Source organism: Sceloporus occidentalis, unplaced genomic scaffold (assembly GCF_023333645.1).
Source record: "Sceloporus occidentalis isolate IW3139 unplaced genomic scaffold, rSceOcc1.0.p SCAF_5, whole genome shotgun sequence".
NCBI lineage: Eukaryota > Metazoa > Chordata > Lepidosauria > Squamata > Phrynosomatidae > Sceloporus > Sceloporus occidentalis.
The window spans coordinates 117,888,672-117,912,767 of record NW_028316985.1 but is presented as its reverse complement, the minus strand read 5'-3'; the positions used below and the strand labels follow the sequence as shown (position 1 = coordinate 117,912,767).

The 24,096-nt window shown below is 40.9% G+C and overlaps 1 long non-coding RNA gene and 2 other non-coding genes across 7 annotated transcripts; all 3 read right to left on the bottom strand.

Annotated features, from left to right (window-relative positions):
- Positions 1 to 8,860: 8,860 nt before the first annotated feature.
- On the bottom strand, positions 8,861 to 16,183 carry LOC149312723 (uncharacterized). Of its 5 annotated transcripts, none has more exons than XR_016281292.1 (3): positions 16,126 to 16,183; positions 14,059 to 14,137; positions 8,861 to 10,774 (listed from the first exon to the last, which is right to left on the bottom strand). It is a non-coding gene; the product is annotated as an uncharacterized LOC149312723 (long non-coding RNA). The 5 variants fall into 5 exon arrangements; XR_016281290.1 differs by lacking the exon at positions 16,126 to 16,183 and adding an exon at positions 15,425 to 16,115; XR_016281294.1 differs by lacking the exon at positions 16,126 to 16,183 and adding an exon at positions 15,425 to 16,115 and having other exon boundaries at positions 14,059 to 14,132.
- LOC149312725 (small nucleolar RNA SNORA26) lies at positions 13,261 to 13,378 on the bottom strand. The gene has a single exon (XR_016281554.1). It is a non-coding gene; the product is annotated as a small nucleolar RNA SNORA26 (small nucleolar RNA).
- On the bottom strand, positions 15,142 to 15,264 carry LOC149312724 (small nucleolar RNA SNORA26). Its single transcript, XR_016281555.1, has one exon. It is a non-coding gene; the product is annotated as a small nucleolar RNA SNORA26 (small nucleolar RNA).
- Positions 16,184 to 24,096: the final 7,913 nt, after the last annotated feature.

The following is a 24,096-nucleotide window of genomic DNA, read 5'->3' as shown; positions in this document are numbered from 1 at the left end:
CCATGGCTACAAAGTTCTTGAAATAAGTGACATGCTTTGCTGTTGTGCCATAGTTTCACTGAAATGCCAAATGTCTCACAGGGAGGGAATTTTTAATTTGTTTTTAAACCATCATGAGCCTGACATATGAAATATATTAAGAAAAGGAGAGGAAAGCCTTGGAGGCCATTTGTTTAAAATGTTTAAAACCTGTCCATACAGATCATTATGACTAATCCTCCCAAAGACAATAATCTTTTGTTTTATTTTATTTATGTTGTACAAATCAAAGGCACTTTGTTAATTTTAGGCAGGCATTCTCTGTACCTGGAGTCAGGAACCAGACTTCATTTATTCAGCAGATAACTTTACAGCTAGGGTTGCCTTTTTCAAGCCGTTCAAAACCAGGCATCTAATTTACATACAACAACTATTATAATTATACATATTATTTATTTGCATTCCAATTATGCAGATTTAGCATATTATTAGTTGCAATATTTTTATCACCATCTTTTAGTCTTTGTTCCATTTTTAAAATATTAATTACTCTTCTGAGAGAGCTACTATAGAGTAATATTTGTAGTGCTGGACATGGAACATAGAGGATCAATTTCAAATCTCTGTTTGGTTATAGAATTTATCATAACACTGTGTCATCACTGCTGTAAGGGAAACTTATTCCCTTTTCTACTTGGGTTCAAATATGGCGGCATCAGTGAAATGAAGAAAGAAGTTTATTCAATGACATAGTGCCTTCATTCTCAATTATCTGACCCTGAACCATACATATGCCTTAGCATTTATAGCAGTTTTGGAAAATCTATCTAGTAATGGTTTATAATCCATATATCAAATCATCAGAGGATAATATAAATATATTAGCCAATTATGAAACAGCAGCATTAAATCATAATGGAAAATTACCAACCAAGGATGAGATAAAAACACATCATATGGAACATTTACTTTACTTTTAACATTGTTATTGTTATTAGTAGATAAGACCAGCTAGTTAAATATGATACTGGTCAAAATTTTCTACAGAGCTTAGTCTGCTTTTCCTTGCGATTCCTAAGAGCTTAATAGCTCTACAGATTCCATTTTCCCCCATAATTTAGAATATATTTTCTTGAATATGGCTCCATCTTGTTTAGGCCTTATGGACACCTTCTAGCTTTCCCCGGTTACTACCTCTCAGCAAATCTACCTTAAAGAGTTGTTGTGAGGCTACATAGTGGGACCGGGAAGTAACCATATACATTCTGGTGTTTGGGAAGATGGTGGTTGTAAAGGTAATCGTAATGATGTGAATCAGTGGTCCTCAAACTGAGCTCTTTAAAGGGCACAGTTTTAGGGCCCACTGATGTGAATGTTGATGTTGTTGATTATGACAACATCATTTTGTTAGGTACAGGCACTTCTTCTGTAGTCTCATCAATCATATTGTTATTCTAATTATTGCCACTAGTTTTTTTACAATGGCAAAAACATACAGATCCATGAAAATACCATAAGAAGCTCCTAAGATTAACAGCCATCTGATTTATCAGGAAAATGCTGAGGGAAGTAAGAACAAACGTACAATTCATACTCCTTTCCCTTGTACTTTGCCTCACCTTGTGCGTATTTCTCTTGATCCTTCCACCCTCCACCTACACATCTTGCCTTCTACTGTATTTTCTCCTTTCCTCATACCTTTACAATGCTTCCTCCCTTACTCTGTGCTGCACCTTTTCTCTCTTCCTAGCTTTACCTTGTACCTGAACCTTCACTTCCTTCCTCCTGCTTGCTTCACTTCACACTTCTTCCTGTCTACTTCCTAAAAAGCTTTAAACTAAGCTCAGGTGAGCAGGCAGGAGAAGGTATTAGTGAAGTTTGTGGAGGATGAAGCCCTTCAAATCAATATTTGCACAATCAAAGGAAGAAACATATAAATTAATTTACAGATGGTATCCAAAACCAATGAAAATATCACAAAATTTTCACCATAACTCAGAGAAACATTGGAGAGGTTGTCATTTAATCAGCAACTATTTTCATATGTAGTGGGATTGTGAGAAAGTCTCTACGCTTTGGAAAAGTCTTCCAAGAAACAGTTAATATTACTAATCAAAAGGTTCACCGTATTGCTAGCTTGACACTGATCCAAATGCTAACTTGTCGCACAAAGATCTTAGTACATTTTTATTGTGTTTGCACACTCTGTATATCCCATGCTGTATTTCAGGGTCCCCATATTTCATATCTAACATCTGGAAACAGCATGTTTTTGAGAGAATTGATAACCTTTCAGTGTTCAGATCGATAAACACTAGGTCAGGCTCCCAGAAGTAAAAGAGTGTGATCTGAAGCATGTGCACATCCAGGTAATGGGGAAATCAAATCTAAATGGGTATATCAGTTGCTCCTTCCTTCCCTCAAGTCATTTGCATTTCTTCTTGCACCTTGAAACAAATAAATTTATTGCACAGCTGTCCATGGCATGGGAATGGAATGGAGCGGAAGGGTACAGAACAGGGGGAGAAAGTGTCTTACCGCACGGGAGAACGCCGCAGATGTCACCGGAAGTCCCCAATCTGTTCTCCATCTGTCCCACAGCAGCCGATTTTCAAGAACTGTTCAGAATCGTTGTTCGTTTGGGAATCATGTGCTCCCCAAGATAATAATGGACTGAAAGTCCAGCAGCCTTAACCAAACATAGCCTGTTCTGGAGAATGTGGGGAAGTGTACTCCAACTGTATTTGAAAAGCAACACTTTGTCCTCAGCTCTATAACTAGAAATACAAGAAGAGGTACAGACAAAAAAAAAAAAAAAAAGCAACATGATAAAATCAACATCACATCTCTTTGTGTTTCTTACTGCACCTAATAAAAGGAAACCAAATTTCTGTAAAGTTGTCTGTGTCTCCATTCAGGTATTTAACTTTATAGGTTAGGGCTTTTTTCCCCCCCCAATACAGCAAGATCCCAAAACTTAGCATACAATTTGTTAATATTTAAATCATCAGCTGTTTTCCAGACACAAGCTATTAATTGCCGAGCTGCTATTACTGAAAGAAAGGTGGGGGTCTCCCTTATTAATAACGTTTGCCATCCCAACCACACTCCAATGTTGATTGGTACGCATAGCTTGGTTTTCATCTGTGAAATGTTGGAGAGTATGAAAACAAAATAGAGGAGCCACCTCTGAATCACCCGGAAATTAATGTTGCTGCTACTTTCTTCCTTAGAACACTCTTGATATTGAAGACCTCTTTATTTTTGAGTGTAGACTAAGATCCATATTGTTTCATATTTATAAGCAAGTCAGTGTAGTTGACTATCCCCAGAGATATGCACACAGACGTGGGAAGAATAAGAATATCAGAGAGAAATGATTTGATACCAAGAGACCATGCTATTTGGATGTCAATCCGAAGAGCCACGCACTTTTATTTTTCCCTCTGCCATACCTAGTGAATGAATGTCTAGTGGGATTTTGCCATTATTTTTCTGAGCCACAGAAGACTCCCATGACATATCAGAAATGGCTCTTGAAACTTAATTCTGAGAAGCAGTTCTTGCAAAAGAGGCTGCTCTTTAAGAAGTGCAAATTCTTCTTGAATACACCCAATTTTTGCAATGCATTGGCATACTGGTCCTCAAATCAAAGAAGAATAGAAATAGCATCGCAAGACTTGAGCTAAGTACAACAGTAACTGCCTTTTTTAGAATAAATGTGGATAGTCAGTACATTTGTAATTAGTAGAAGTGTGTCAGGCTAACTTCTTGCAGAATTCCTTTGAGAAATTCATGCAGAGCACTCTACAAAATCTAATTTTAATTCTTTCTTTAAAGGCTTAAGAATTAGCAGTTTACTGAAACTGTTCCAAAGGTTCTTGCCATAGTGGATATTTGCCAGCTAACAAGACAGCAAGCATGAAAAGCATGAAACCATAGTATGGTTTTCACAAGACTTTGAAAGCATTTTTTAATTAAATATCGTGCTTGTCTGATGAGCAACATAGCTATTTCCCTTTTCTAGGCAATGATGCAAGGCATTCTGAAGCTTTTTTTCCTCAGCAAGAATGCAACAAATATGTTCCCCAGTACTCAATTATATGCAAACTGGGTTTTTTTTCCCAAGCAATCCAAGTGGTAAATCTCATCTTGAGGTAATAAAAGCATGGATAACTAATTTCAGGGTCTGGCAGAGAGATTCAGTGCCGCTCTACCATTATGTCTACAACTGCTTAAAAATGTTCAAATTACAAATGGCAACTTCCATTTTCTCCAACTCCCTTTACTACTCAAAGTACATCAGTACTGAGTCATATAAATATTAAAATCTGAACTGAAAACAAAATGAGTAGAATCAAAGAGACTCAACAAAAAGAAAGTTATGCCAAGTATTCTGTATTATTTAAGCCAACTTTTTGATTTTCATACTTCTCCTAGAGAAGAATTGCCATCTTTAGAACAGATCATGGTTTGGATGACAACTAATATTAAGAGATGAGAAGGCAAGCAAACAATGAGTGAAAAGCAATATACAAATGATGTGATATCCTTTGAATCCAACAGCCTGGAATTATACATAGACAATTGCATACATAGACATTTGTGTTCTGAGGCAAAAATTATGCGGCTAGGACCTAAGACAATGTTATAAATAAGCAAATGTCCAAGGACATTGCTTTGAACAGTTACGTGAACCCTGGTGAATACAAATTGAAATGTACAAAACAAGTAGAATTCTAAAACCTATGCAAAGACTTTCAAGATTATTAGATGATTGGCAATACACAAAGCTGCATACAAGCATTAATGGATAAACAAATGGATATATTGGGAATTCATTTGGAAAATATATTCCATAGACTTGTTAAAAAATGGCCTGCCTTCTTCTTTGGATGTGTTTATAGATTAGATTTTATAGACTTAAGAGCTGTATCCTAACAAATGTTTATGACCTGGTTCTCCTCTCACTTTCTGGAATTGGTTACATTGTAGGAGCTACAATTCTTTTCGAGGGAAGCTGCTTGGTTTGAATATATCAGAAAAGTGCGACTGTCAAAAATATTAAGCTCAGGTCTTTTGTTGTTATTTGCCACCAAGCTAAAATTGACTTATAGTGATGCTATGAATGATAGACCTCCAAGAACTCAGCTGCTCTGCTCAGGTCTTGCAGACTCAGTCAAGGCTGTGATTTCCTTGATCAAAGCAAACTCCCTGTATTACTGCTTTTCACTTTACCAGTGTCTGTCTTCAACTGGATGTGGTGCTGGAGTTGAGCGCTGAAGATACTGTGGACAGCCAAAAAGACAAACAAATGGCTTTTTGAACAGATCAAGCCTGAAATCTTCCTGGAAGCCAAGATGTTCAAGTTGAGACTGCTGCACTTTGGCCACATCATGAGAAGGCATGGCTCATTAGAAAAGACAATAATTCTAGGAAAGGTAGACGGCAAGAGAAAGAGAGGAAGACTGCACACCAAATGGATAGATTCAATTAGAGAGGTCACAAGTCCGAATTTGCAGGATCTAAGTAGAGTAGTGGAAGACAGGGGGTCTTGGAGATGTTTCATCCACAGGGTCATCATTCGACGGGTTTGACTTGATCAGTTAACAACAACAACCTTTATCTAGAACAGAGATGTATGTGTTGGCCACATAGCAAAGTACAAGAATCTCCAAAATCCACGAAACAGTGATACCTTTATTCAGACAACCAAAATGTGCAAAACACGTGACACAAGCTTTTGAAGCTCCACTTGCTTCTTCATCAGGCAAAGATGTTAAGAATTGTTACCCAAACTGCTAAGTTACTGAAGTGGAACCCACAAAATAATATATATTAAAGGAATTTTAATAGCTCAAATAAAAATATATCTTGGCTGGGGAATGTTCAACCTGGGATCTGACCCCTGTGTATATCAGTTCCAAACTCAGTTTTATTGGTAGAATAATACACACACACACACACACAAGAACTAACAAAACAAAGATGGGACAAGGTAGAGAGATGTAGGTTTTGCTGATGGAAATGCTATACTGACCCTTAAGATTAGCTCCAATCCAGGGGGATCTAGAACAGACATGACTCAACAGATGCTGCAGCAAATGGAATCACTGGCTTATTGAGGAATCTAGTAGAAGTTGGGCAGAGGTTCTGTCCTGCTCCAAACTAGATCAAATTGCTAGTGCAAAAGCACCCACATTCATATTCAAAGGCAGTATTCTTGGGATGAATGGATTACCATATTGCTAAAGGGTTTTCCCAGGGGGAAAAATGATTGGGGTATGCAATAATAACTAGACAATTAGTATAAATGTTCTCACATGAAAAGAGTTTCATTCCCGGAAGGAAACTCCCTTTGTCTATGACATGCAAGCAATCTCCCAGTCTAGCTCACCTTCACCTTTCCATAGTCTAAGGATTATGCTGATTCCAACCTTGAGAGATCCCATCATGGCTTGTGTGTGGGCTTCTCCCAGGCTGGGCTATCTGGTTCAACCTAGCATAGCTGGTTTCCTGTGATGGGGAGCCCCTGTTTGGCCTACCTGCCTGACACATCCTTTTGATATTAAATTAATATCATAATCACAAAGAGGTGATGGAGGGCTGGTTCTCCTTGGATCCCTTTCGGAAACTAGGATTTGGAATAACAGGGAGAATTTGAAATTTCCAAATTATACTGCTTAATATACTGCCTATTTATCTGCAATTTTCTTTATGTGTTCTCCAGACAGAAACACTTCCCACACAAATTACCTTGATAATGTCTGCTCCTCACAAGCTTTAGAAAAAGCATTTCTTTCTACAAAGTTTTAGGTACATGTCAAGTTAACATTGTGCCTTACATCAGCTACACCTACCATATTGAATTAGCTCCCACCTCATCTCCTACATCTTTGGCTTACATTCTGAAACTGAAAGCAATTACTTTATGTTTCTGCTCAATTATACACGCAACACAAATACCCAAAATTAAGCTCTGGTTTCTATCTAGGGGTATCAACAGCCTAAAAGCACCAGATCCTATCTGATCCTAGAAGCTAAGCAGAGTTAGCCCTGGTTGGTACTTGGATGGGAGACCACTGACAAACAAAAGGTGTGGCAGGCTATATTTCAGAGGAAGGAAGGAAGTGGCAATGCCATCTCTGAGTACTCCTATGAAAACTGCATGAAATTTATTATGTCACCATAAGTTGACAGGCATCTTGAAGGTGTACATGCACACATATTTTTCTCACTGAGCATATTTACTCAGCTACCCTCTCTTCCCCACCAAGCAGAGTGTGGCACATCAAGGCTGAGTATATATTCTGTGTAAAATTGGGGGTTAGTAATGATTCACATGGAACTACCATGCAATGATTCACATGAAACCACCCAAACTAACAAGTGCTTCTTCTTTGAAAAGTCACATGTAATAGGTACCAGCACCCACCAGACTGGTCAGGATCAGGTCTTTCCTTTGTGTTATGCCACTGACAGTAAGCACTACATACTCTGCATGAGCAACAAGGGGGCAGAACTCAGTGCATGCAGATGCATGTGAGATTGCCACTCTTAGTAGTAATCTGTTGTCTAATCTGCACTGCAGAAATAATACCATTTGACACCACTTAAAGTGCCATGGCCAATACTAAGAAATTTTGGGATGTGTAGTTTGCACAGAGGCAGCTAAATAGCTCACGAAATGCCACCATTCAAAAGCAGTGAGTCATGGCAGTTAAAATTGTGTCAAGCTGCATTAAATTATGCAGTGTAGATTAGACTCATGTCACACAATTAAGTCAGATGCATGGAGACCATTTCTCGCGCAATGCATCCCTCCTTAAGAGTCTTTCTAAAACTGGGCTTCATTTCTGTATATACCAGCTCTCCTATTGGGAGTTGCTTTTGCACTGTGTTAAAGCAAACCTGTTTCTGCCAGGCACACCACAGCTGGAAACCTTGGGGCAGAAATGTTCCCCAGGGACAATTCTCTTTCAACAGTATCAAGAGTATAAGATGTCTGCAACACCATCAATAGCACACACACACCCCATCACAGTCATTATGGGCTTTGGAGCATGTTGCAATTGCATTAATAATTCATCCTTGTCCAGTTAAAATATAGGACAGTACCATATGGCATCACATATGCATGCTGCAGACAGAAGACAGAACATCAAAGAGCTGCCATTTCCGCAAATGTATTGCCATATGTAGGCAAAGCAAGCTAGGCAACCAGATTTGGGATGAGGTGTGATCAGCTTGTCAATAACTTCCAAGTTCTATTTATGTTTTTCATCAGATAGAAGACAGCAGAATCTGCTTAAAATTCCAACATTTTTGATGTGGGGAGAAGGGGGCATTGGTCCGAAAAAAATGTGGGGTCCAAATTACAAAACTGGGATTGTCCATTCTTTCTTGTGCCATGCTAGTTTCTGACTCAATCTGCCCCTCACCAAGATATACTTGTTGACATCCTGAATGGAAAATTAGAATACAAAAAATACACCAACCCCAGTACTGCTTATACCTTTGCCAGTTTTTTAAAAAGCATACAAGGAAGGAAAACTACCTACCATTGAAGTGTACACAGAAGGCACCATTCCAAATCAGTGCCTCCACTCAGCAAAACAACCAAGGTATAAATTGGTCCAGCCACTGGAAGATGGGGTTGTGTGCTTGAAACAATTCTCCCCTTTCCCTAATCTGCTGAAGTGGAAGCTATTGGTTCCCCATTCCTAAGGTGCAAATGGGACCAAAAATGTGTTCCCTCAAATAAATTGACCCCTGTGGGGTGCATGTGGCCCACTTTTCTCATGCCTTCCCTAGATACTATGAGGCAAGATATGCAGGTCTCTAACTGAAGGATTACAAATTTTAGTCAAACACAAACTAGTTTCTTTGTTCACAATTTTTATTTCAATAAATGGAAACTGATAACAGAATGGTTGAACCAAGGCTGCAACAGACTTTTAGTACAGGTTGAGACTCCCTTATCTGAATTGCTTGGGACCATAAGTGTTTTGGATTTTGGAGTTTTTCAGATTCTGGAATATTTGCATATACATAATGAAATGTTGGAGATGTGACCCAAGTCTAAACATGAAATTCATTTGTTTTGTATGCACCTTATACATATAGCCAGAAGGTAATCTTACACACAGTATTTAATAATTTGTTCATAAAACAAATTTTGAGTACATTGAACCACCAGAAAACAAAGTATCACTATCTCAGCTACCTACATGGACAGTTTTAGATTTCAGAATATTTTGGATTACTGAGGATAAGGGAGGCTCAACCTGTATTTTTTGCTTGTGTTCCAACATCACCTTCTATTTTGTACAAAAAAAAAAAAAAAGTTGATCCATCAAGTTCAAACCATGTTTACATCTCATATAAAGCCCAACTACCTTAATCCTTATGCTTAAGAGTGGCTTTTGATGAAAGTTATTTTGGACAAATTACTTCATTGCTCAAAATTCCAATGAAATCTAAAAAGCAGTTACCATAGAAACATATTGTAGTTAAGTAGTCCAAACCCATGTTCTGTACACTGAGAGTATTTAACTTTCAGAACAGTAAGTGAATGAGGGCAACAGTTAGACATTACCCTTGCTTGATCCCAACAATCAACTACTGTTATTATAGGGAAGGGTCTAAGGTAGGTCTAGGGATTGTTGTTCTTTACTGTACAGAGAAAAATGATTCAAAGTGAATTTCACAAAGCATCCTTATGTTTGTGCATGACCAACAAGTACAGACTCTTAGCTAGAAATGTAACTTTTCAGAAATTCTTCTACAGTGTCCCCCCCCCCCCAAATCTATCTGTCTGTCCATGATATTAAAATACAGAATGACCTTGGTCATTATATAACAATACATTTTAAAATTTTTATATTTTCTTAACTTCTATCTAGAGGAAGCTTGCCACAGCCTCCCTCTCAGATCACCCAGGGGGTTTCCACGGCTAAGCAGGGATTTGCGCCCTGGTCACTTCTGTCCCCCACTCAAACCATTACTGCACACCGGCTCTCCAAGCAGAGACTCCCACTGCTGTTTTGCAACATGATTTGTCTCCATATGTCAAAGCTATTGCTATCTGTTTTTTCTGCCTTTCTGGATCCATCACTATAAATTTTTAAAAGTGCAAGTTTTGCCTGATGAAAGCATACTGTCCTGTTCAACTGAACTAACTGGCTGAGAATTTTCAGGTTCTGCTGTTAATCCTGAAAAAGCATTGTTGTTGAGGATGGTGTCCCAGATACTTTGTATACTTTAAGATCTCTAACTGTAGATGTTTTTGAAAAGCTATCTGTCCACCCATTGCTTCTTTCCTCACACAAAGTTCACTGCAGTTTGTCACAAATTTTTAGTATGAAACAAGCTTGCTCATAGAATAGCTTCTTGTCACAATGTATTTCCACAGTACAATGGCATTCCAGAATTAGATATTTCTCTGGCAAGAGCTTGCTTACTTCATCCCTCTGATCTTCAGATATCATGTGTTGAAGAGTCTTTTGCACAATTTGTTAATGTTATAGACATGGCAGAAAGAGAACCTCCTGACTGAGAACACCGTGAGTTGCTACCTGGACTAACATTATCATAGCATCCCCAATATAAATCCATTATGCATTTTTTAGTCTGTACAGGACACGTTGTATATACATGGATATGTTTAGTCATTTTTGTAGCATCTGGAAATACATATTTCTTATAACGGTATTTCCAAACAATATTTCTTTTATCAGAAAAACTTGTATTGTGCAAATGCTTCCATATTCTAGAAGTTGGTAGCTTCATTTTGCTGTGGGGGAAAAAAAAGAAAATTAATTTAGAAGCTATCCTGCACATAAACATTCCAGGGCTGTGCAGAGCACCCCTAAGGGGCAGCTGCCTCCCTCTGTGCTGGATCAGGGCCATGGCAACCGCACTCTGCAGCCCTGACCTGAACTTTCAAAGATGCAATAGCTGCAGCACTGTGGCTTTAAGATGCTCCTTTGGCGCTGCATCATGTAAACACAGTGCCAGAGGAGTGCCATGACACTGTGTGCCACGAGCAGTGGCAGGCAGCAACATGCCACCATGAAGCAGAGTCAGAGCATGCATTGTATGGACACCATGCCCCAACTCCACCCCCAGGCCAGCCTTAATGACCGGTCTGCACAGGCCCTAAGCTTAAAGTATGGTACATATCTAATAGTGGAGAAGTCAGGCATTCCTTCCCTGAGAGTTAACTCCAAATTAACCTTCTGACCCTGAAATACTCCCTAAGGCGGTGATGCTTAACTTTGCCAGAAAAGCTAAACATGGTAGATATCCATCATGATTTACAAATAGCTTGGGGAGGATGGACCAGATAGTTCTTGCAATTGAGAATTGCATTGCACTCCTATACTTGGCACATGCTTAGGTGGGGAAACCCTGTAACTCCTTTTAGGGATAGGAATTCACTGTGGCTGAACTTCCAGCATCAAAATCCACTTTTGCAGAAAGAGCACATAGTGCAAACATTGTCATTTTCAATCATTTTTGCTAGCTCGCACACCAAAGGAGACATCTGGTTAACTGATATACACACATTAAGGGTGGTTCGCATGTGCATATGTCTCTTTGGAAGGGGGCAGAGGGCTTTTCTCTGCCATTTGTACACTGTTCACAGCATCCTCCTATAGCTATTAAGTTCTGCTGCTTACTGATAGCATGGGAGACAATTAAGACAATGTAGGTGCAGCTGCTCTAGGTTCCTAGGGGAAAGAAAATAAGGGTGCACTCCATTTGTCAGCACATGCTTCTCTACCAAGCCAAGACCAACTATTGCTTCATCGGAATTAGCTCCTTCCCCTCTCTACCTGTAAGAAGTGGTAGCAGCGGCCTTCCCAGGGCATATAACAGCTGCCAGGATGAGAGGAATAAACATAGCACTGTGGGCAGAACATTATACTCCACCTAAAGCTGTAGGATCTCAGGCCAAGTTGTAAATGTTTTCCAAGTATGACACTTGCCTTAATATTATGAAATTGTCAACCCTACATAAACATAGATTGTGGTTTAATCCAAGTGGTAGTTCTAAAGTAGAACAGACCCATTTACAGTACTCAGTGGGATGCACACAAGTGTTGAACAACTGATTCAAGCAATTTACTGTAGACCAGTGGCCCCCAAACTGTGCCGTTTAAGAGATTTTGGACTTCAGCTCCCACAACCCTCAGCCATGTTGTCCAATAGTCTGGGATTCTATGAGCTGAAGTACAAAACCCCTTAAAGATAACAGTTTGGGGACCACTGGTTTAGACTAACAACTAGATGCAAGCCTTATTTCTGTAACTGTCATAGGTTCATACTATCTTCACTCTCACAACCCCGATAAAATAACTTGTTGCCTAACAAATTCTTGCTGAATTCTGTCATATAGTGCAAGTCACTCCACAGCTATATTCCTAGGGATCTTACTGGTAAGTACCACCATCCACACTCTGAAGCAATTCCAAGACTTAATAGTAATGATGAATAGGTACTGAGATGTCTGCCCTTCTTAACTTGGCAATGAACTCTTTCCCTGCTACACCTGCAATTTCTACTGAATCATTCTACTGAATCACCTGCAATTTCTAGTGAATCACTTGTAGTCTATTCATTTGCAGCTATTCATACAACTTATCAAGGTTTTTTATTTTTCAGGCAAGTTATGTCGGTGACCCCTTTCAAAGCTGTTGATAAACATCCAAGTATCCAAAACAAAAACAAAACAAAACAGAAAACAAGCTCATCTTCTATTCCACTGGTAAATTGACTCAGACGGGTTATAGACCACCACTTTGAGGCGGTCTGCCGCCGCCGCAGTTTGCTCCGTAAGGGAGCCGTCGCAGCCAAACCGCGCGGCTCCGTTACGGAGCAAAAAAGAAGCTCCAAAATGGAGCTTCTTCTTGCGGCGCCCTAATGACATCGCGAGGCGCCAGGGGCGCATTCGCGACGTCATTAGCGCCGCAACATGTTTGGACGCACAGCGTCCGATACGTAAAGATGGCGGCGCCCGTATGAACAGGGCGCCGCCATCTTGTACGTATTCTATATGTACTAGGGTTAGGGGGGTGCGGAAGCACCGCCCCTTCCTAACCCTAGTACGTATAGAATACTTACTAAATGGCGGTCTGTAACCCGCCTCAGACTTGTTTCAAAGGCCAAATTACATTATGAACTACCAAAATCTGGCGTCTTAAATGACACTGACATCAGCAATAGCAATTCTAGATAAATATTGTCATGTTACATTGTAGACATCAAATATACAGTGTTTGTTCCTCCTGACAGGATCCAGAGGTAAGTGTTGTCCTCACCTCTGGGTTTAAAAGAGAATTACTTTACCCCTCTGTGTTGGCCACTTAAAACACCGCCAGCTTTAAGAGGGCAAAGCTGAAAGGGGAAAGACTACAATGATGTTCCATCCATATACAACATTCTTAAATCTACCAGGGATGCTCAAGTGTAGCCCACATGCAGACACTAGGGCTTATTTGTATCTTTAACTCCCTCTAGAAGATATGGAGGGGGGGGGGCATTTTGCCATGGTTTGGCATCATTTTAGGCCCAGGAGAAGCTGTTTTTAACACAGAAGTGAACAGGAATCTGGAAGTATTATTTTCTGTTGTTAAAAAAAAGGCCTCTCCTAGGCCTAAAATGTTGAAAATGGGGCCATAGAGAGCTTTCATATCACCTTAGGTACAATGAAAGCAATTCTTACACTCATGTTTGCTTCAGTAAATGTTAGAGGCCTGAAACTTGGTGAAAACATAGATTTTAAAGGAGCTAACAAAAAAGTAGTGATACCAGAGGGAATCATGAGCCCAAGTCCTGATGGCATGGGAATATGGGTAAGGTCATTTGGAAAAGTAGACATTTGATTGGTAACACTGGAAGAGTTACAGGAAGGGATGTAAGAATAAACATGGGTGAAAAATTATAGTGGGCAAAGGATATGGAGCTTGTGGCAGGTGCAAAGTAAGACTTGGTCAATATAAAATGATCATCAGCCAGGGACAGCATGGTATACTGGACTAGGACTGGGATGAAAGGATATCACTTTTTTCTTACCTTCTAATAAAGAGGATACCCATTTAACCGGTCCATTCAACTGCAGAGTATTGTGTGGAAGGCTATGCTAGGAGCTGAACTTTAGAAAACAAAAAGAGGAAATTACACACACTAACAATTTAGTGGCAGAATTTACCAATACTGCCATACGGAACACACATACTGACAGGCAATAAATTCCCAAGTGTTATGGATTCAGCCTTTCCAAAAGCTAAATTGTAGCTAGTTTGTTGTAGTATGTGTCACTCTGAAGAATAAATGGTTGCAACATAATATTGACTTTTTACATGGCAGCAAATGCAATACAGCTCTTTAAAGAATTACCAAAGGAAAAGAGAATTATCCCAACAATGGGAATTTAGCAAGAAGGGGAGAGGAAGGGCATGCCAGTTGATGATCAACAATCAACTTTTTGAAGTCAAATTTTAAAAGCATGCTCTCATTTCAAGATATAGAGATCAGTTTGCAAGCTTATGGTCAAATACCATATAAAGGCTACGCTGAACATTTTTCTGCTCAGAAAACATGTGCCATAAATAAAACTAAGAAACATCAAATTAGCAAGTCCAGCACCACAGCATGCTCTTATGATCTTCAACATACTTCTCTACTGACCTCATGATGAAGCCTGTTCGTTTATACCACAACAAATGGCATTCATAAATTAGACACCTATTCCTTGATGTGTTTAACCCCTTTGCACCATCAGGGCAGATAAACTTTGGTGTAATAGTAGAAGGTTGCCAGCCATATTTTTGATTCGGTTCCTTCTCCTTTAAAGCAGCCGCAGGACCAACTGAAGCTTTCCACAGCTTTTAAGTGGGAGAACTGTTGAATTTTTATCCCATCATGCAATTGTGCAAAGACACAAGAGCAATGCTGTTAAGCAACTGAGCAGAGATGAGTAACAAAGGGTCTACTATAGGACTGCAACCCCTAACCACTCAAGCTAATAATGGGAATGACAGCAGCTGAAGTACAACATATGGATTAGATGTTACTCTGAATTGCAGGCAGCAATCCAGAACCACAACCAGTACTGGATCCACACTTGCACAATAAAACACACAATTATCAAAGTGGAAATATCACTCACGACAGGATCCAAAAGCAGAGAGTATCTGCCCTGCCCTGGGTTTCAGTGAGAAGAATGCTATGCCCCTCCATGTTGCCCATTCCAAAGCACAGGGCGCTTTAGATGCGCAAAGGGATGGGAGTCAGAAAGGCAGCAGAAATAACCCAGATTGGCACCACTTATAACTGCCACAACTCTGTTAGCATTATATATGACTCAGAGAAATGGAGAAAAAGAGGGAAATGATTTGATGAACTATTGCATTATCCATTGTAGTCTACTGTAACTCACCTCAATCCTTCTGGAGGCTGGATATAAATGAAACTTTCGCTGAGAAAGTATTGAGAAAAGAAGATGGAAGATTACCTCCAGGATAGGAACTGAGATTATGGATGGAATATAAGGGTGAAAATGGGGAAGGGGAGCACTGAGGAGGAATATAAAAGATATTCAGATAAATTGTAACAGAATGTAGAATATATATATATATATATATATGGAATTATGTATTAAATAAAATTCATTGTACAAACTTTTAGTTTCAATAAAAATTATTAATGGGAATGACAGTTTGCTGTGGCACCAAAGCACTCTGACAGGGAACACTGAACTATCTCTGCAAACTAAAAATCCCACAATTCCACAGCACTGAGCCAGGGCAGTTAAGGTGGTGTCAAAGAGGATTTATTCTGCAGTGTAGATGCAGCCGGAGAAAACCAGAAGGTGCGGGCTCTGCTTCCTAAGCAAAAGGGGGTGGATCAACCCCTTTTCTCCTTCCCAGGCAAACTGCAAAGACCCCTCTCTTTGCCTCCCACCATCGCCTTATTTTGTACCTGTCTGAGGCTGCATCCACACTGCAGAAATAATCCGGTTTGATGTCAATCCGGATTATTTCTACAGTGCAGATGCAATCTGGGTTCTTCCACCCCAAACTTTCCTCCAGGAGAGTCCAAAACACCCCTAAGAGGAAGAAACCACACAACCCACCTTACCATGCAAGCACCCAAAAAGAAAGAACGCACGCCTGCAGTGAGTTTATATAGTGCCCAGTGGATCCCGCGAGACCAGATCCCTCTGCGCGCGCGCTCTGTGGTCAACAATGGTCCCTGGGAAAAAGGGCGGGGTTAGAACGTTGGGTTCCTCCAATCATATTGTGCCACTGTTGCAGCTGGGGAGTTCATTGGTTAGAGAGAAGAGGCTGAGCCAAGTGGAATGGGCTTCTTGGGCAAAGAGGGTGGGATCCCTTTGCTTCGCTGTTTGCAGAGCTAGATCATATTATTATTATTATTATTATTATTATTATTATATTACTGTATTTTATGTTATTATTTTCCTCCCATACTTTTGGTGGTTCTTTTTTATGGGCTGCATTTGGAGGGTGGCTCTTTTTTTAAATCATTTTTATTATTAGGATTATTAATCATAATCATATATTTTAATTAATTACAATATTTTAAATTAATTTAAATAATTATTAATGATTTTTAAATAAAAAGAGCCACCCTCTAAATGCAGCCCATAAAAAAGAATCGTCCAAAGTGTGGGGGGAAATAATAACATATTATTATTATTATTATTATTATTATTATGCTTTTATTTATATAGCACTGTAGATTTACACAGCACTGTACATACAATCAATAAAATAGATAAATAGATAAAAAGCCTGCCTGTGGCATACATTCTACAAAATAATAAAATAATACATATTAATACAAAGGGGAAAATAAAAACATCAAATAATAATCATGCAATGCCTGGGAACGCTTCCCTTGCAGCCTTTTTGATTTATTCTTGCTTTATTATTATTATCCTTCTGCTCCAGGTGGAAAGAAAAAAAGGCTGTGGGGGAAGGGAGAGCCTTATAACAACCCTGACTGCTGCATCCGCACTGCAGAAATAATCCACTTTGACACCTGCTTTAACAGCTCCATGTTATGGAATGCTGAGATCTGTGGCTGGTTGTGGCACCAGAGCTCTCTGGCAGAGAAGAGAAGGCTGAATGGTGCACAAAACTACAGTTCCCAGAATCCCCTAGCATTGAAACATGGTAGTTAAAGTGGTCTCAAACTGGATTATTTCTGCAGTGTGGATGCAGCTGATATCTACTCCGCTGTTGAGATCTCCCTTGTTGTGTGCCTTCTGGTCATTTCTGACTTATGGCGACCCTATCGCAGGCTTTTTTTGGCAGTGTTTGTTCAGAGTTGCCTTCCTCTGAGGCTGAGAGAGTGTGACTTGCCCAAGGTCACTCAGTGGGTTTTTTTTTTTTCTTGTGGTTGTGGCCCTTCAAGTTGTGTTCAATGTATGACAACCCTATGTGCTTTCTTGGCAACTTTCTTCAGAGGGGTTTGGCCATTATCAACCTCTAAGGCTGAGAGAATGTGACTTGCCAATGGTCACCCACTGGGTTTCCTACTCTTCTATTCATATCTCTCATGCATTGGTGTTTACAGCCGCTCTGTATTATAAAAGCTCTTTCTGATACCTTAAAAGCAATTTATTTGATTGTGCTGATGGGGATGCTGGGAGCTGTAATGCAATCCCTCCCAGTTATGCTAAGTAACCCATCTATTGGTCTTTAAGGTGCCACGAGACTGACTGCAACACTAGCCCTGCTCCCGTGTCTGGAAATTGCTACTTATGTTTTCCTGTTTCCTCATCTGGCCAGGAGGCTTTTAACCAGAGAGATCAGGAGAGACTTCTCCCACAACACTGTAGCAAGCTGCTTTGCCACAGGTTGCAGTTTTCTCTTTGAGGTTATAGTTGCAATTGATTCTACTCTTGCTTCATTCTGGCTTATTTTTGTGGGTATGAAGTGAGAGAGAAATAAAACCAACTTTGGCTGCAACTGCATTGCAGAAATAATGCAGTTTGACACTGCTTTAATGGCCCTGGCTCCATGCTATGGAATCCTGGGATTTGTAGCTCCCTGAGAGAGAAGGCTAAATAGCTCATAAAACTACAGACCCCAGAATTCCATAACTTTGAGCCATGGCAGTTAAAGTGATGTCGAACTGCATTATTTTTGCACTGCAGATGCAGCCTTTGCTGCAACTTTTGATGATTACTGGTGGGACCTGAATGCCAAAGGCTTTATCTTGCCAGTGCTATTTGTGACTTTTCTTACAAGTAGTCTAGATGAGAGACCAATGAATATCAAGGTGCTGCAGGCTATATTTCAGAGGATGGAACTGGCGAAACTACCTCTGAGTATTCCTTGCATAAGAAAACCCAATTAAAGTCATGGGATCACAGGCAGATACACACACAGAATCTGGACTGGCAATATGGTCCATCAGAAAAGAAGAGGGACTTGATTGTTACGTGCTTGCAAATTGTCTCCAGCTTATAGCAACCTTATCCTAAGCTTTTTTAGGCATGATTTATTAAAGGAGGTTTACCATTGCCTTCCGCTTAGGATGAGACTTACCCAAGGTTAGCCAATGTGTTTTCCATGGCTAAGTTGAGATTCAAATCCTGTTTTCTCAGTGTTGTCCTCCAGCTCTTAAACCACTATACTGGTTCACGCCATATTTGGGTAACATTTCAATTATCGTCATCCAGAATGCCACAAATAGTGTAAGCTTTTGAATTCTCTAGAATCCTTTTTCTCGGGCTAGGTAGCACAATGAAGTAGAGGATGGAGCCAGAAAATGAACGGTCCTCAAATCAGCCAGATGTTGTTTCCATAAAATCAGTGGTAAGAAACATTCCTGAAAGATAGGCAGTTTAATATTTCACAAGTTTTAACTAGCATCCTGTTTCTGCTACCTTTTGGGATTGTATAAAAGGATGAGTTGTCATGACCTCAACAGGGTGCATTGAACAGTTTGGCTTTGTGAATCACAGTCATGCTCTAATCACTACCACCATAATATATGCAATGTACTTTGAAATACTGAAGCAGTATATGTGCCAAGTGTCATGAATAAACCACTCTACAAACTAAAGGTATTGTAACTACAATCTTGATGTGGGAAGCTTGAGTGGCTGCTAATGCTGTTAGCCCACCTGACACCCCCCCCCCACTCTGTATATAAGGTTTCATACTTTAATATCTAGAGCCAGACATGTTTTAAAAAATCGTGATGACCTATGAAACATTAGGAAGTTTCCCATGGGAAAGGCACATTGACCCAAAGACATGTGGAAGATCAAGTTAATAGCAAAATAGAGAATAGATGGGTTTGCTGATCACTCTGACCTGCCCCCAGGCCCCCTGCAAATCTTCTTGCATTGGGTACAAATGTGGTCCCATTGCACTAAGGTGAATAAGACAGTACAGTGGGCCCTCCACATTCTTCGGGCTTAGGGATTCAGGACCCCTGTGAAAGTGGGAAAAATCCATATATATCCTGAGAGAACATCTCTCTGGGAATGTCTGGGTCCTCCAGGGCAATTCTGTGGTCAACATCTGCCAGACATGGACCATGGCACCTATAAATACCTACAGTTGACCTACAAATGCCTAGAAAAGTGTTCTCTTTAGCAGGGACGTAGCCAGGATTTTAGGAAGGGGGGGGTCCAGACTAAGTGCCACCATTATAATGGGGCTTGGGCGCGGCGGCGCAGCAGCACACACCATTCATTTTTCTAATGGAAGGGGGGGGGTCCAGACCCCAAGAATCCCCCCTTGGCTACGTCCCTGTCTTTAGCAATCTGTAGGTCCTTCAGTGCAACTTTTGACAGAAGTTAAGAGAGTCACACTGGAGGACCAAGAGATTCCTAGAGAGAACATATAAATCAAATCTGTGAATAATCAAATCCACAAAAGTCAAAGGTGCAAATGTGAAGGGCTGTCTGTATCTCCTACCTAACCCCAGCTAGCTTCCAAATCCATCCATCATGGAGTTGTCCTAACTCCAATCAACGTTTTGTTACTCTGAAGTTTAAGCCATCAATTGTTCCGGAATCCCACTGTCAATTCCCTGGGAAGACCATCAGGTCTTTATCACACTACCAGATGGCACCAAGTACCTCTCAAGGCTAGAAAATCAGATATAAATGTCAGTCCTAGATCTAGCCTCATATGTACACAGAAGGTTTCTTTCAATTACTGTGTCTCCCTCAGACACCATCTGAGTCATTCCTTGCTTCCTGTGGATTCCTCTGCAGGACTAGTAAATATCACCCTCTCTACAACCCTAAGCCTCCACTATTCAATTTCCATACTTCTGTTTCAGTAAGGCTTAGACTGAATTGTTACTGTGTGTTTGTGTGTTCTCTTGCATATTCCTAAATAAAACCACCTTTATTCATTAACTGGGACTCATTGTGCAGTTAGTACTGATACACACATGTGAAAACAATCCTCGAAGTTACCCAGCCTCTCACAGCCTCCCTGCTGAGCTAATAAATTCCACACCAACTTTCAGGTAACAATGCACAGATTTATTAGTAGCTACAAATATGAGTTTTATCACATTATGCTGAAAATAGCTCATCGTTTGTTTCCAACACACATGCTGTCACAACAACCCACTATTTGACTTCTGCAATGCATGTGCCCTACAATTATCATTTTTGGGGAAGGTGATTGAGAGGGCGGTTGCGATCCAGCTTCAGGCGGTCTTGGATGAAACGGATTATCTGGACCCATTTCAAACTGGCTTCCGGGCGGGTCACGGGGTTGAGACGGCCATGGTCGCCTTGGTCGATGATCTCCGTCTGGGCATTGACAGGGGAAGCGTGTCCCTGTTGGTGCTCTTGGACATCTCAGCGGCTTTCGATACCATAGACCATGGTATCCTTCTGGGCCGCCTGGCTGAGGTGGGAATCGGGGGCACTGCGCTCCAGTGGTTCCGCTCCTACCTCTCTGGGAGGTCCCAGATGGTGCAGCTGGGGGACGTGTGCTCCAGCGAGCGAGCCCTTAAAACTGGGGTTCCTCAAGGAGCCATTCTGTCCCCCATGCTATTTAACATTTACATGAAACCGCTGGGAGAGATCATCCGGAGACATGGGGCGCGGTGTTATCAGTACGCTGATGACACCCAAATCATTTTCTCTATGTCTCCGACTGATGCTGTGACCGGGGATGGCGTCTCTCCTCTCGTGGCTTGTCTGGAGGCGGTAATGGGCTGGATGAGGGAAAACCGACTCAAGCTTAATCCAGAGAAAACGGAGGTACTAGTGATAGGTTCCCCTGGCCCAGGAATGGCGGTGGTTCCACCTGTCCTGAATGGGGTCACGCTCCCTGTGAAGGACTCCGTGCGCAGTCTGGGGGTGCTTCTTGACTCCTCCCTTCACCTGACGGCTCAGGTGAATGCGACGGTCAAGAGCACCTGCTATCAGCTCCGGCTGATTCGCCAGCTGCGCCCATACCTGGCTCAGAGGGACCTTGAAACTGTTGTACATGCTCTGGTAACTTCGAGACTGGATTTCTGTAATGTACTCTACATGGGGCAACCCTTATACCAAACTCGGAAGCTGCAATTGGTGCAGAACATGGCAGCGCGACTGGTCACTGGTGCTCCCAGGACCAGCCATATAACACCTGTGCTTAAAGATCTCCATTGGCTGCCCATTCGCTTCCGAGCGCAATATAAGGCGTTGGTTATTACCTATAAAGCCCTAAATGGCTTGGGCCCAGGATTCCTGAAGGACTGCCTCTCCCCGTACATTCCGCCTCGCACCCTCAGAACATCTGGGCAGCAACTCCTGAAGGTGCCTGGGGCTAGGTTGGCTGTTACTGCCAGAAGATCCTTTTCCACAGCTGTCCCAGCCCTCTGGAATACGCTGCCCATGGAGCTCCGCTCATCTCCCACCCTGGCCCAATTTAGGAAGGGCTTAAAAACCTTCCTATTCAATCAGGCATTCCCCGACTAAACATCCTGTGGGCCTCCCTCCTCTCTCGTGGCCGTGAGGATGGGCTAAGGGGTTTTTATTGTTTTTAAGGATTGTATTGCTAATTGTATGCTTTTAACTTTGTATTTTGTTTGCGCTTCGGTGCACTTTGTTAGCCGCCCTGATCGTTCGGAAGGGCGGGGTATAAATAAAAATTTTATTATTTATTTATTATCAAATCCTGGAGGGGAAGGCGTACACACAGATGCAATATGTACATTATAAAAACAGAAGCACCATTTTGCATTTCATTTATCAAGCTTACATAAAAGAATCGAAGTTATTTTTGGTTCTTTCAGACCATTTTCAAATAGTTATTATGCATTCTAATCTGAATGAGGGAGAGGGTGTAGGCACTGGGGATTTAGTGGTCTCCTTAATATTTGCTTTATTTGCAGCCAAGTATAGCCAAGTAATTGCTATTCCATAAACTACAGGTGGTGTATGTGTTTAATCTCAGCTATAATAATCATCTATATTTAGTCCCCCCATCTAAAAAACACAGAGCCAGTTTGGTGTAGTGGTTTGAGCATTGGACTAGGACACTGGAAGACCAGAGTTCAAATCCCTGCTCAGCTATACAAACCCACTGGATGATCTTGGCCAAGTCATACTTTGAGTCTCAGAGGAAAGCAAATGTACCCACCCCTGAACAAATCTTGCTATGAAAACTCCATAAGTTTGCTTTAGGATTGCCATAAATAAGAAATTACTTGAAGGCACACAACAACAACAACAACAACAACAACAACAACAGGAAGGAGAAACATCAGTTGATTGTTATTGATATCACCAAATGCTCATCATCATCATTTTATTCATTTATATCCTACTTTCCCTCAATATTGGGACTAAAGGAGGCTTATAGAATACTAAAACCAGAGCAGATTAGAAACATACCAAAAACATGAGTTGGAATATATGAAATTAAAAAGCAAATAACCATCCTATAGAATTAAAATAATTTTAAAATGCTGTAAAATACAGCATATATATAAACACACCATTAAAAGCCTGATTCCTGAAAGCGTATTGGGATAGGAATGTTTTCACTTGCTGACAGAAGGAAAGTAAGGCGGCATGGTTCTTCCACCTCACGATGCATCTACACTGTTGAAATAATGCACTTTGATGGCACTTTAAGTACTGTAGCTCCATTCTATGGAATCCTGGGATCTGCAATTATACAAGGCCTTTAGCTTTCTCTGCCAAGGAGTGCTGATGCCTCACAAAACTACAAATCCCAGGATTCTGTAAGATGAAGCCATGGCAATTAAAGTGGGGTCAAACTGCATTATTTCTGCAGTGTAGATGCACCCTAGAGTCCATGTAGCATAGTGGTTTGAGTGTTGGACTATGGCTCTGGAGATCAGGGTTTGATTCCCAGCTCAGCCATGAAGCTCACCTTGGGCACGTCATATGCTCTCAGCCTCAGAGGAGGGCAATAGCAAATGTCCCCTGGACTAATCTTGCCAAGAAAATCCCCTTAGGGTTGCCATAAGTTAAAAAAAATGACTTGAAGGCACACAACAACAAAAGATGCATCCTTGGTGGGGTGAGGATAGTCTGTGGAGAAATTATTTAGTTTGAAAAATGTAAAATAATTTTAGCTAAGGTAGTTATTGGTAGGGTCTGTTGGCCTTTACCATACCTGCACTTCTTCTGGTAACATCTAGGTTGATAGGCCAATGATGTGTTGTTGTTGTTGTCATGTTTGACTTATGGTGACCCTAAGGCGGACCTAGCACAGGGTTTTCTTGCCAAGTTTCTTCAGAGAGGAAATGCCATTGCCTATCTCTGAGGCTGAGAGCATGTGACTTACCCAAGGTCACCCTGTGGGTTTCATGGCTGAGCTGGGAATCAAACTCTGGCCCTGAGTCATAGTTCAACACTGAAGCTACTATGCCACGCTAGCTCTCAGACCAATGATACGCAAGCTAAAACGAAAACGTGGTGGCTTTTCTTTTGACCTTTCAATAAATTATGTCAGTACAATTGTGTTATAAATAGTTCTCTTTGTCTTGCCACAGAAAGGAAACAGAGGACTGCTTCTTTGCCACAGTGGGATACAATGGAAACAGTTGTTTAGTGTTCTTATATCCCAGTATTGAAATCTGGCA